The sequence below is a fragment of the Pteropus alecto genome, unplaced genomic scaffold (genome assembly GCF_000325575.1).
Source record: "Pteropus alecto unplaced genomic scaffold, ASM32557v1 scaffold60, whole genome shotgun sequence".
Classification (NCBI taxonomy): domain Eukaryota; kingdom Metazoa; phylum Chordata; class Mammalia; order Chiroptera; family Pteropodidae; genus Pteropus; species Pteropus alecto.
The window spans coordinates 2,487,609-2,497,948 of record NW_006430726.1 but is presented as its reverse complement, the minus strand read 5'-3'; the positions used below and the strand labels follow the sequence as shown (position 1 = coordinate 2,497,948).

The window sequence follows — 10,340 nt, the reverse complement described above, 5'->3', positions numbered from 1 at the left end:
TAAAATGAGAGATAAAGCATTCAGCCTATTGAGCACTTGACCCATAGTAAGTTCTCAACCCCTAAATGTTTGTTTAGATCGGATTTGTTTCCAAAGGGTATAAAGGTGCTCTCAGAAATCTAGTGTCTTGTCTCCACAATGTCCAATGAATCTCAAGAATCTTTGGAGAAACAAGTTCTTCTTGGAGAAACCAGAATGCTTAAGAAAAGCAGAGACTTTGGGGGATATATATATATTTCAGATCTGTATTCTTCCCAGAATCTCTCTCCTCTCATCCCTGCTCTTCAGGGAACTGACATGTCAATGATCCAGCTGAAGCTTCTCTGGATCTTTGAGAGAAAGATTCCATTCAAATTTAGCAAAACCCCTTTCATAGTCCTTGCAGAGAACCGGTATAAAACAGTGGAAAATCTAAATTAGATAATTTTTAAAAGAATGGTAGCTTCATTATTTTCAAGTACACAGAGTCGCTCCCATCTCAGCCATGAGTGTTCCTTTGTAGAAGCCCTGTGGGACTTTCCTTAATGAGTAGATTATAATTATTGGTAATCAGTGTAACGGTTCTCTGCGACGCGTGCTTCAAAAGCAGTTGAGCATATTAAGTGATTTTGATGTTCCAGGGGGCAGTTTGGTTTACAACATTAATCTGCTCAGTGTATATCCTTTATAGCTATAATCCTCTGTCATTTTTTAAAAAAATCTATAAAGTCTCCATCATACAACATTTGATTTCCAGAGGCAGAGAGAACGTAGGAGGCAGAGAGGTACGGAGTACGACTCAGATTTTTTACCCATGGTGTTCTGATAGAATTGCGGGAACAGCTCAGGCTCGCAAGTGAGGCCTTCTGCAAACCCTGGCACTGTAACCTACTAGCTCAGCTCCCCTGGGCTTGATAACAAGAACTTTACTGAGACTCAGTTTCTCCTCTATAAAATAGGGATAACTTCTACTTTGCAGGATTAATATGAGCACCAACTGAGCGTTAAGTACAGTTTTTAATACAGTAAATAATAAATGCTAGCTGCCTTCTCCTCTCTAGATCTTTTGGCTTGTGTGGATGGCTCACCTGTCTCTTTAGTGTCACAGAGATTGCACCCAACCTTCGTAGTGCCTCTTCATTCCCTGATGACCAAGCACTATGAGCTTGTCCCTGCTCCAGGCTCAGCCCGTGCTCACCCACCAGAGACTGGTGGCATCTGTGGTGGTACCATTCTGCTGCTAAAGCCTCTGTCCCCAGTGCAGCCAGGTCTGAGAAGACCAACATTTTCCTAACCCTCTTTGCAGCCAAACACACTGGATGGAATGAGTTTTTTTTTGCTGAGAGTTTGTTGTTGTTGTTGACTATGAACATTCATTAAAAGCTGGCGATGGACCGGAAGCTGTGCTCAGCATCTTATATAGGAAGGTATTTATATCAGTTCATCATTTCTGAGATGCGTTTTTCAAAATTGAAGCGTATCTAAAACTGGCATCTTATCAGTGTCAGCCAGGCAGCAGTTGTGACATCACTGCTATCATCGCTTGTGTGTGCAAATCGAGCATGCTCTTCATATTGTTATCATTCCTGTTGAGTAATACATGTTGTAATTCTACATATATTAAATGTACATGCTGCTTAAGATGTCTTCAAAAAGGTTATACTCTGATTTCGTATTTGCCCTCTTTTTGGCTCATCCACCCTACTGTCAAGCTATTGGTTATCCAGTCTCTGAGTGTGGAGTCAGGAAGAAAGAGCTGAGTGGTGGCTGCTTTTTTGTGGGAGCCCACTGCTTCTCCATGTAATGTTTCATTAACTCTTTCATGATGAAGGCCTGTCCCCTGCGGGGAGAATTTACAGCATCCCAGGAGAACCGTCTGAAACTGCTGCATGGTGGTGGCACATGTTACGTCTTACAGCAGAAGTGGGTTCCCAGGCCCCGTGCTGCACAGTCAGGCAGCTCTTCTCGGTCCCACTTGCTTCTCTGAGGCCAGAAATCTGGTCTCCAACTACTATTTCTCTTCCAAGATTAGTAATTAACTTTCCAGGATTAGAAGAAGAGACTGTCTCTTAGCTTTAATTAATTGTTGAAAGAATAGAGAGGGATTCTTTCTACTAAAAGGAAAAAAAGAGGGAATAAAATATTTGAACGAGGGAACAAAGAAGCAAAAGAAAGGTAATTTAAAACTCATTCTCTTCACCCTAGTCTTTAAAAGTTTTTGTTGGGTATTATGAGGTTTGATGTCAGCCCTTACAGGGCGGGGGTGGGGGGTAGGAGAGATGTGTTACTCAAAATAAACTGCCTCCAGATTGTTTTCCCAAGGCAGTTATTTTTTTAAAAAATTAAATGTCATTCTGGTTAAGTTTTTTTAAAAATAAAGATTATAAAAAAATGCTTCTTAATTCACAGTAGGTTAGGGATAAGATTGAGGTACTAGGCACGTTAGAATCTTGAGGGAGGTTTCCTTTAAAAAAACAAGTTGGTATCATTTTTATTGAGAAAATGAGAGAAATGCGTTGTTTTCACATTACATACTGGAGAGTTTGAAAAAAAATCCTGTCTGATGAGGATATTCAGAGGAACAGGGTTTAATAATTGAGACACATGCCCTCAAAATCTTAGAGGGACAGTAGATTCTCCTGGTTATCAAATAAGGCAATGAGATTTAGAAGGCTGAAAAGTGTTGTGTTAGAGAAATGTAGAGTTTCCTAAAAAGGCAGAATGGGGAAAGCTGGAGTAGGACTCGGGAACATTTCTGTGGGTTCATGAAGAGAGGATTCAGGGAGTGGCAGGCAGCAAGTGCCAAGGTCACAGAAAGATGAATCATAATTGGCAAGGTTTACTGTCGTCTAGATTTCTGTTTATAATTTTGCAGTAAGTCCCTTCAAGGACGGGAAAAAAATCCCATAAAATTGAACACATAAAATGCAAACTTACGCATAGCAAAAAAATTTCAAAACAAAATCGGATGACAAATGACAACACATTTATCAAAGGGTAGATAGATTTCTTTAGAATAAAATGTTTTAGAAAATAATAAAAACATGAACAATCCCAAAGAAAAAAATTGGCAAAGGATATTGTTAGCAGGAAATTCACAGGAAAAATACATAAATATACATGGTCAACAACTATATGAAAAAATGCTTATATTTTCATCCATCAGATTAGCAAAGGTTGAAATTGTTTGATAACCCAGTATTGTCAAGAATGTAGGGTGCTCTCATCCACTGTTAGTGGGAGAGTAAGTTGATTCACATTCTTGAAAGCCAAAGAGAATGCCTTAATGTGCATATCTTTTTTTTTTTTTTTTTAAGGTTAGGCAACCCTTGGTTGACCTCACAGATTGCAAGGACCTTTGTCAGCTTACAATCCCTTATTTTTTATTTTTCATGCCTATAGCACCTGGTCTTCCTAGGTGGTCTCCCATCCAAGTACTAATCAGGCCCGACCCTGCTTAGCTTCTGAGATCAGACAGGATCGGGCTTGTTCAGGGTGGGATGGCCGTAGACTGCATATCTTTTAACTCAGTTAAATTCTATGTATCAGGGCAAAGCATTTGCATATGTGAGCAAAGCATATGCACAAGTCTATTTCATTGCAACTTTTTCATTATGAAAAAGTGGAAAGTACAATAGAGGACAGACAAATTATGAAATGGCCATTAATGGAATCTGATAACAGCTGTTAAAAATAACGAGGCAGATGTGTACATATTGATTTGGAAAGCTCTGTGAGACATAGTAATTGAACAACTGCGTTTAGCGTAATGCTGTATTTTGTTAAAAAAGACTGCAGTCTGTACTGAAATTGAAGCCAGTATGGATGTAAATACATACACACTTGTAGAGGCATAGAGCACTTTGAAAGCATACAGAAGCTGCTGTTGATGACGATTACCTTTGGAGAATGGACCCAGGAGTGAGGGAACATGAACATTTACTTTTTAGTTTATTCTATTCTCTTTCTCTTTGTAATTCTTTTACTGTGAACGTGTATTGCTTAAAATTTTTTTAGTGAGTTTTTTATTTGTAATTGTGATAACATTTTATTTACCATCTTAACTATTTCTAAGTATACGGTTCAGTAACGTTAAGTATATTCACATCGTTATGCAACCAGTCTCATGTTGCAGAACTGAAACTTTATGCCCATTAAACAATTCCCCATTTGCCCCCTAGCCAAGCCCCTGGTAACCACCATTCTATTTTCTGCTTCTATGAATTTGACTACTTTAATTACCTCATAAAGTGGAATCGTAAAATATTTGTCTTGTGTTTCTTTTATTTCACTTAGCATAATGTCCTCAAGGTTCATCCGTGATGTAGCGTGTGTCATAATTTCCTTCCTTTTTAAGGTTGAATGATATTTCATTGTCGTATAGACCACATTTTGTTTATCGGTTCGTTGGTTGATGGTCACTTGGGTTGTTTCCACCTCTTGGTTGTTGTGAATAGTGTGTCTATGAACATGAATGTGCAAATATCTCTTCGAGATCCTTCTTTAAATTCTTTTGGATATATACCCAGAAGCGGGCTTTAAAGAGGTTTTTAAAAAGTGTTTAACCAATGAATTCACCTGTAGTAGCAGAAGTGGTATTAGGAAGACACTCTGTGGACTAGTTGAGAGGAGTAGTCTGAGTAGTCTGAGGCCAGGGTTTTCTTTACTTTACCGGCCTCCTGGGGGCTTAGCAGTTTCATTCCTGCCCCCTGAGCCTTTCCCTTGCACAGTCAGGAGGGGCCTTAGCAGGTTTGTGAACCCATTGCTCCCTGCCTGCTCCTGCCTGCATTAATTCGGCACATTTCTCTAGCTCCCTGAAGGAAGAGGTGCTGTGGCAGCATTTAATTAGCCACCGTGAGCATGCTTTCCCAAGGACATGACTTATTTCTTAGCCAGCTGTTGCCAGTTGCTTCCTAGCAACATGCAGCGCCCACATCTGATTGCTTCTCTCCAGACAAGGGGAGTGCTTGGTCCACCTGCTGTCATAGCCGGGGAGGGGTGGGGGTGGGGGTGTGACCCTGAGCCTAGGGCTGATTCTTCAGAGAAGATGAGTGTTCTGAACCTGTTACTCCTGCAAAGCCGGATATCGTTCTAAAACCTTTTGACTCTTGAACTACCTACCCTACCCCTCTTCTTCAAGTTTATGATTAAAGCAGACAGAAAGAATGTCACCATCTATAACACAGACAGAGCAACATGGTCTAGAATAGTCCTCTGGGATTGTTAGGTACACTTGACAGCCTTTCGGGAAGAGAGAATGATCTCACCCCACAGTAGGTAGAGCCTACCTTTCAGAATGAGGGTGTGTGTGGGGGGCCCTGTGAACACCCCGTCTTGGGCAAAGGGAAAGAAAAGCCTCATCTCAAGTGGCTTGCTAACTGGTCTGGGTTTCCAGGGGCTTTGGGAAAAGAAAGAGGGAAGGAAGAAAGCAGCAGCAGCCACCGCCCTGACTCCAAACTTGCCATTCCTCAAGGGCTCTGGCAGAGGGATGCTCAGGGACCAGACTACATACAGACTCCGATTCATTTCAAATGCTGCTTCTGCAGGGGCTGCAAACTGGACATTTTGAGATGAGGTGCTGCTCAGTGACATGCTGTGTTTGGCATATATGGTGTTCTCATAGTGTTGAAGATCTGTAAAAAATCCTGCTTTTCTGTGTTGCTGTCAGGAGGCCCACAGTCTCACATTGGGGTCCATTTGGATTGGATGTGTGTGCCTCTGGCTTGTATAACCCCACTCCGTTCATCCAGGGGCATGTCTGATGTATGTGGCCCCTTCTACAGCCGCGGTGATAAGTGAGGCTGTGTCTGCAAGAGATCCCTTGTATTTACTCATTCATTCATTCCACAAATAGTTCTTGAGCTGCTTCTGAGTATCAGAGCCTGAGCTATTGAAAGGACCAGTAGGGTGTGTCTTCGCAGTCCTGAGTTATGGATCAGGTGCAGAGGCAGATAAGGAAACAGGCTGAGGGGTTCACTGAGAGCAGGTGATAGATGGTGTGCAAGGGGGCAAGGGTGCAGAGACCCCGGGCACCTGACCTAGACTGGTAGGTTCATGGAAGGCTTCGGGCAGTGATGTCACCTGAGTGGGATTCTGAAGAACGATGAGAGGCGTTTACCTGGCGATACGAGTGGAGAGGAATGGGAAAGGGAAGGGAAGGGAAGGGGCCTCCATCCAGAGGCGTGGAGGCTCAGAGTTTGGCATGCAGGACCTCAGCTGCCTGGGGCTGAGAGCTCCAGGGGGCGGCCTGCTGACAGTTTGCATTGAGGGAACCTCTGAGGAGTTTCATCCGAGAAGAGAAGCCGCTTGTCAGATTTGTGTTTTCAGGTCAGGCTGGCTCCAGAACGGATTCGATGTGGCGTGGACAGTCAGGAACCAGGGAGGGGCTAGCAAAAAGGCTGTCGTGGTGACGCAAGAAGTGAACCGTCTGTGTGTAGAAATACCCGTGGGGAGCACTTAGAGCTCCTCCCTCCATGCCCCAGGCAGGGAGCAGGCCTGCTCCTTAGGTGTGGACAAGGCTCCAGGTCGGGCTTCCTGCTCTCTGCATCCTGCCTGCGCTCTCACCGCCTCCTCTGCCCCCATTTTTCCCCGCCTTCTCCCACCTGGACTGGCTTCTTAGAACTGGCAGCTGGACTCTACTGTAAGTGGGGACTTGGCCTGGTGCTGGCAGTCAGTGCTCAGTAAGTTACAGCTATTGTTGGATGACAGGGCTGGTTCAAAACTCAGCTTCTTTCCAACCTGCAGCCTCTCAGATGGTGCTCTTAGCACTGTGAGCACCATTGCCTGTGGCCCATCCTCAATGCAATAGGTAATAGGCCATACCACATCTGATCAGGCCTCAGTGCCCTGTGGCCCATGGGGGATGGTCAGGAGTGCTGGTGGCCTGGCAGTGGCCAGGAGATGGAGGCGAGGGGATGGACAGGAGGGATGGAGAGGAGGTGAGCACTCGTACGTGGGGGATGAGGGAAGGACAGTTAAGGATGAGACAAGTGGGGAAAGTGGTACCCAAGCAATACTGGGAAGAGGCTGATGTGGACGGGAAGGTGCCAGGCACGGTTGGTTGGTAGTGCTCATGAGACGTCTGGTGAGGGCATCCACGGGAGAGGTGGGTACCGAGCCTGGAGGGCTGGAGCTCCAGCCGGAGATCAGGATTGAGGAGCTGGAGAGGGGCCAGGGTCACCCAGGGAGTGTTTGGTTTGAGGAGAAAATACAACTCCTGAAATTCCTCACAACCTCCTGAAACTATTATGATAGGCACGTCATAATAGCACATCATAACAAAGACCGGGAAGTGGGGGTAGGAGACATTTCTGGATCAGCAGCTACGGGCCCTGGGTTACTGAGTGGAAGAGCTGGGATGTGAGCCCAAGTGGTCTGCTTCCAAAGCTTCTGTGGAGAACCCTCAGGCACCTCAGTACCTGGTTCCCTGGGCCCTTAGCCGAGGGGTTGTTGTGTATTTCTGCCAGTCTAAACCGCAGCTCCGTGAGAAGGGTAATAACATTTCTGCCTTCAGATGAACACATCAAGGCCCAGAGACTAATTTGCCCTAAATAACCACACAGTGGATTGGAAAGTCAAGATTGCAATTCAGTTCTCTCTGATTCTGATGCTTGAACTGGTATTGTCAGCACATGCTGCTTTTAGGGCTGGGCCATGAGATGAAGGAGGCGGGGAGCCCCACACAAGCCGGAGGTGGAGGGTTCAAGGCACCAGATGCCTGAGTGAAGCAGAGGGCAAGGCGGGAAGAGGGTGGGCGGGGCAGAATTCATTAACCTCTCACTGAGGCAGGGCGTCTAGTGAGCAGCTAGAATTCTGACTCCATGCCATCTCAGTCTCTGACCCTATTGTGTCGCCTCTCGGAGCCTTTTTTCTTCGTCTATGAATAGACATAGTAATACTGCCTTCTGAGAGTAGTCGTAAGGAAGAAATAAGAGACTGCACATCTGGCCCTCCACTGACATGTCGCTAGTGGTCAATACACAAGGTAGAAAGCTCTGGTCAAGTGCCAGGCTAGGCAGCTTCTCCCTGGGTCTGGGTGGGTGTGAGTGAGTGTCTGAAGAGTTAACTTGGCATTTACAAGTCAGTCTACCCATGGCAAGAAAGGAATAGCTTTTCCCATTTCTGGAGAGAGCAGGGGAAGTGATGACCCTTGGTTCTGGCTTCCTTTCCAGCTGCTTTTTATTGATGAAGTGAAAATAGGAAGCTACCACCTCTCAGTTCTCCCACTGTGTGGGCAAAGGCCAGCTTGTCTCAGCCTGCAGACACCTTCTAGGTGTGTGTTTCGTATTGTATGAGCCACACAACCACAGGAAGCCTCGCTTGGGTGGCAGTGCAGAGGAAGGCTGTGGAAGATTGTGTCCTCTCCATACTTTCTCTAGAAAGTACAAAGTTTGGCTGAACTCGAGCCACTTGATGCTGCAAATGTCACAGAACTGAGGGCAGCCTAACATTGCACCATCACCACTTTGAGGCCGAACTTGAAAGGGTGTTAGAGGACACTTAATTCAGAGGCTCCCAACAGTTTCCAGTTCAAGGCCTCTTCACCCTTACAGTGACGTTAGCGGCCTCACCCCGACAGTTCTACTTTTCATCCCCAGTGAGTGACCTCGTCATTCGTTTGATCTCCCAGCATTCGAACCTCTTTCTGGGTTTGTGGGATTCTACATTTTATGAGTTTGAACAGGGAGTAAAGACCAGCTCCTGCTACAGGAGCATCACAGCTGAGGCTCTGCCAAGCAGCCCCCCATGCCGGGAGCCAGCTGTGCCAGAGGCATGGTGTGGGGGCTTCCTCTGTAGGGCAGTGGCCCCTAAATACTAATACTCTAGTATCAAAACTACATTTTCTAAATACAGCTATTTTATAAATACAGTTATTCTTGAGATTCTACTGCTGGAGTAATGAGGATTAGGCAAAATGATTTCCTTTTTATGGAATAGGAAACCAACTAAGAGAACAAGAATAAGGGAGTCACTGACAGGGCCTGTGTTAGTCTGCAGGCCTTTACTTTTCCCCGCAGATTCTTAAGGTCCATTCATAGGTTTCAGGACATTCATAAAGGTGCTTCTTGGTCTCCTCATCAGACTGCAGACAGACAGAGCGAAAGGCCCTGCTTGAGTTAAAGGGGAGGTCTGCTGCCCAGGTTGCCTTCTGGAGGGTCAGAGGAATGAAAGGGAACTAAAAAGAGCTTATATTTCTTGGGCACTTGAGCCAGACACTGTAAAATTGTTTATGTATTTTAACTAACTGACTCCTCTCAGCTCTTTGAAGTGCCTATGTTGTTGTCTGTCTTATGCATGAAAAAGGAACTCAGGCACAGAGAGACTAAGTAACTTTCCAGAAGTCGCAAAGCTGGTGCCAGAATTCAAATCCAATGTCAGAGCCTGTAGCTTAGCCTGGTGAGGAGCCCTGGGGAAGGACTTGGGAGAGAGGAGGGCACATGGCATATCTGGGACTCGCACTGCCAGCACTGGCCCTGTGGGTGGGTTGGAAAATCCCCATCTGAGCCACAGATCCACAGCAGGGAGAATGAGGGGAGATGGTCTGTGGGATAAGGGCTGTCTTAGAGACACCTGCATCTCTGGCCAGGGAGAGTGTGTGGCAGATGGGCAGCCGCGGAGCCCAGGCCTGACCAGCTATTGTTTGCAGAGGAGAGCGAGTGCATGGTGACAGCTGGATTAGGTGTACCCAGCAACCTCAGTGACCACTGGGCGGAGATGCGCAGTAGGCCCTTCTGGCTGGCCCTTCTAGCACCTCCAAGCTCTGGGAGCTTAGTGCTTGCTAAATCTCCATCCCCATGGCAGCAGGAGGTGACAAGGGTGTGGGATCTCCCGCCTCTCCATGGCCAGGGAGCATTTCCAAATGATCAGAGAACCTCCCTCTTCTAGAAAGTAGGATGTAAAACTAGGCCGATGGGCCCAGAGTCTGTAACTGGAATGAACAGTCTTTCTCTCTCATGTCCTACTCTTGATTCTCTCTTCGCATCTTCTGTATCCCCTTGGATTTGGGTCTCCTGATTTTATTTGTTTTGTCTGCCCTCTGTTTGTTTCCTGCCTCATTTCATAAAGGATTTGAAGCAGCTCTCAAAAATACATTCAAAATAATAGGACAACAAAATAACTTTTTTAAAAGTTTAGGGCCAGAAATATATGGGTAAGTGACCAGAATTAAATGGAAAGCTAGAATTCCTTAGTGACCTCTTTTCAGAATACTGCTTCTGGAACCATTCTAATCTGCCTTATACTTTATAGCTTAGAATGACATTCTGGGTGTATTTTCTTTTTTCATATTATTATATAAGCACTTAGCGTACCTGTCGGCCAGGGAGCAAGGTGTCTCATACCCAGCCTGGAAGCGTACGGAA

General features: G+C 45.5%; 1 pseudogene; it reads right to left on the bottom strand.

The window, feature by feature from the left end:
- Positions 1-3,372: 3,372 nt before the first annotated feature.
- Positions 3,373-3,491, bottom strand: LOC112484035 (annotated as a pseudogene).
- Positions 3,492-10,340: the final 6,849 nt, after the last annotated feature.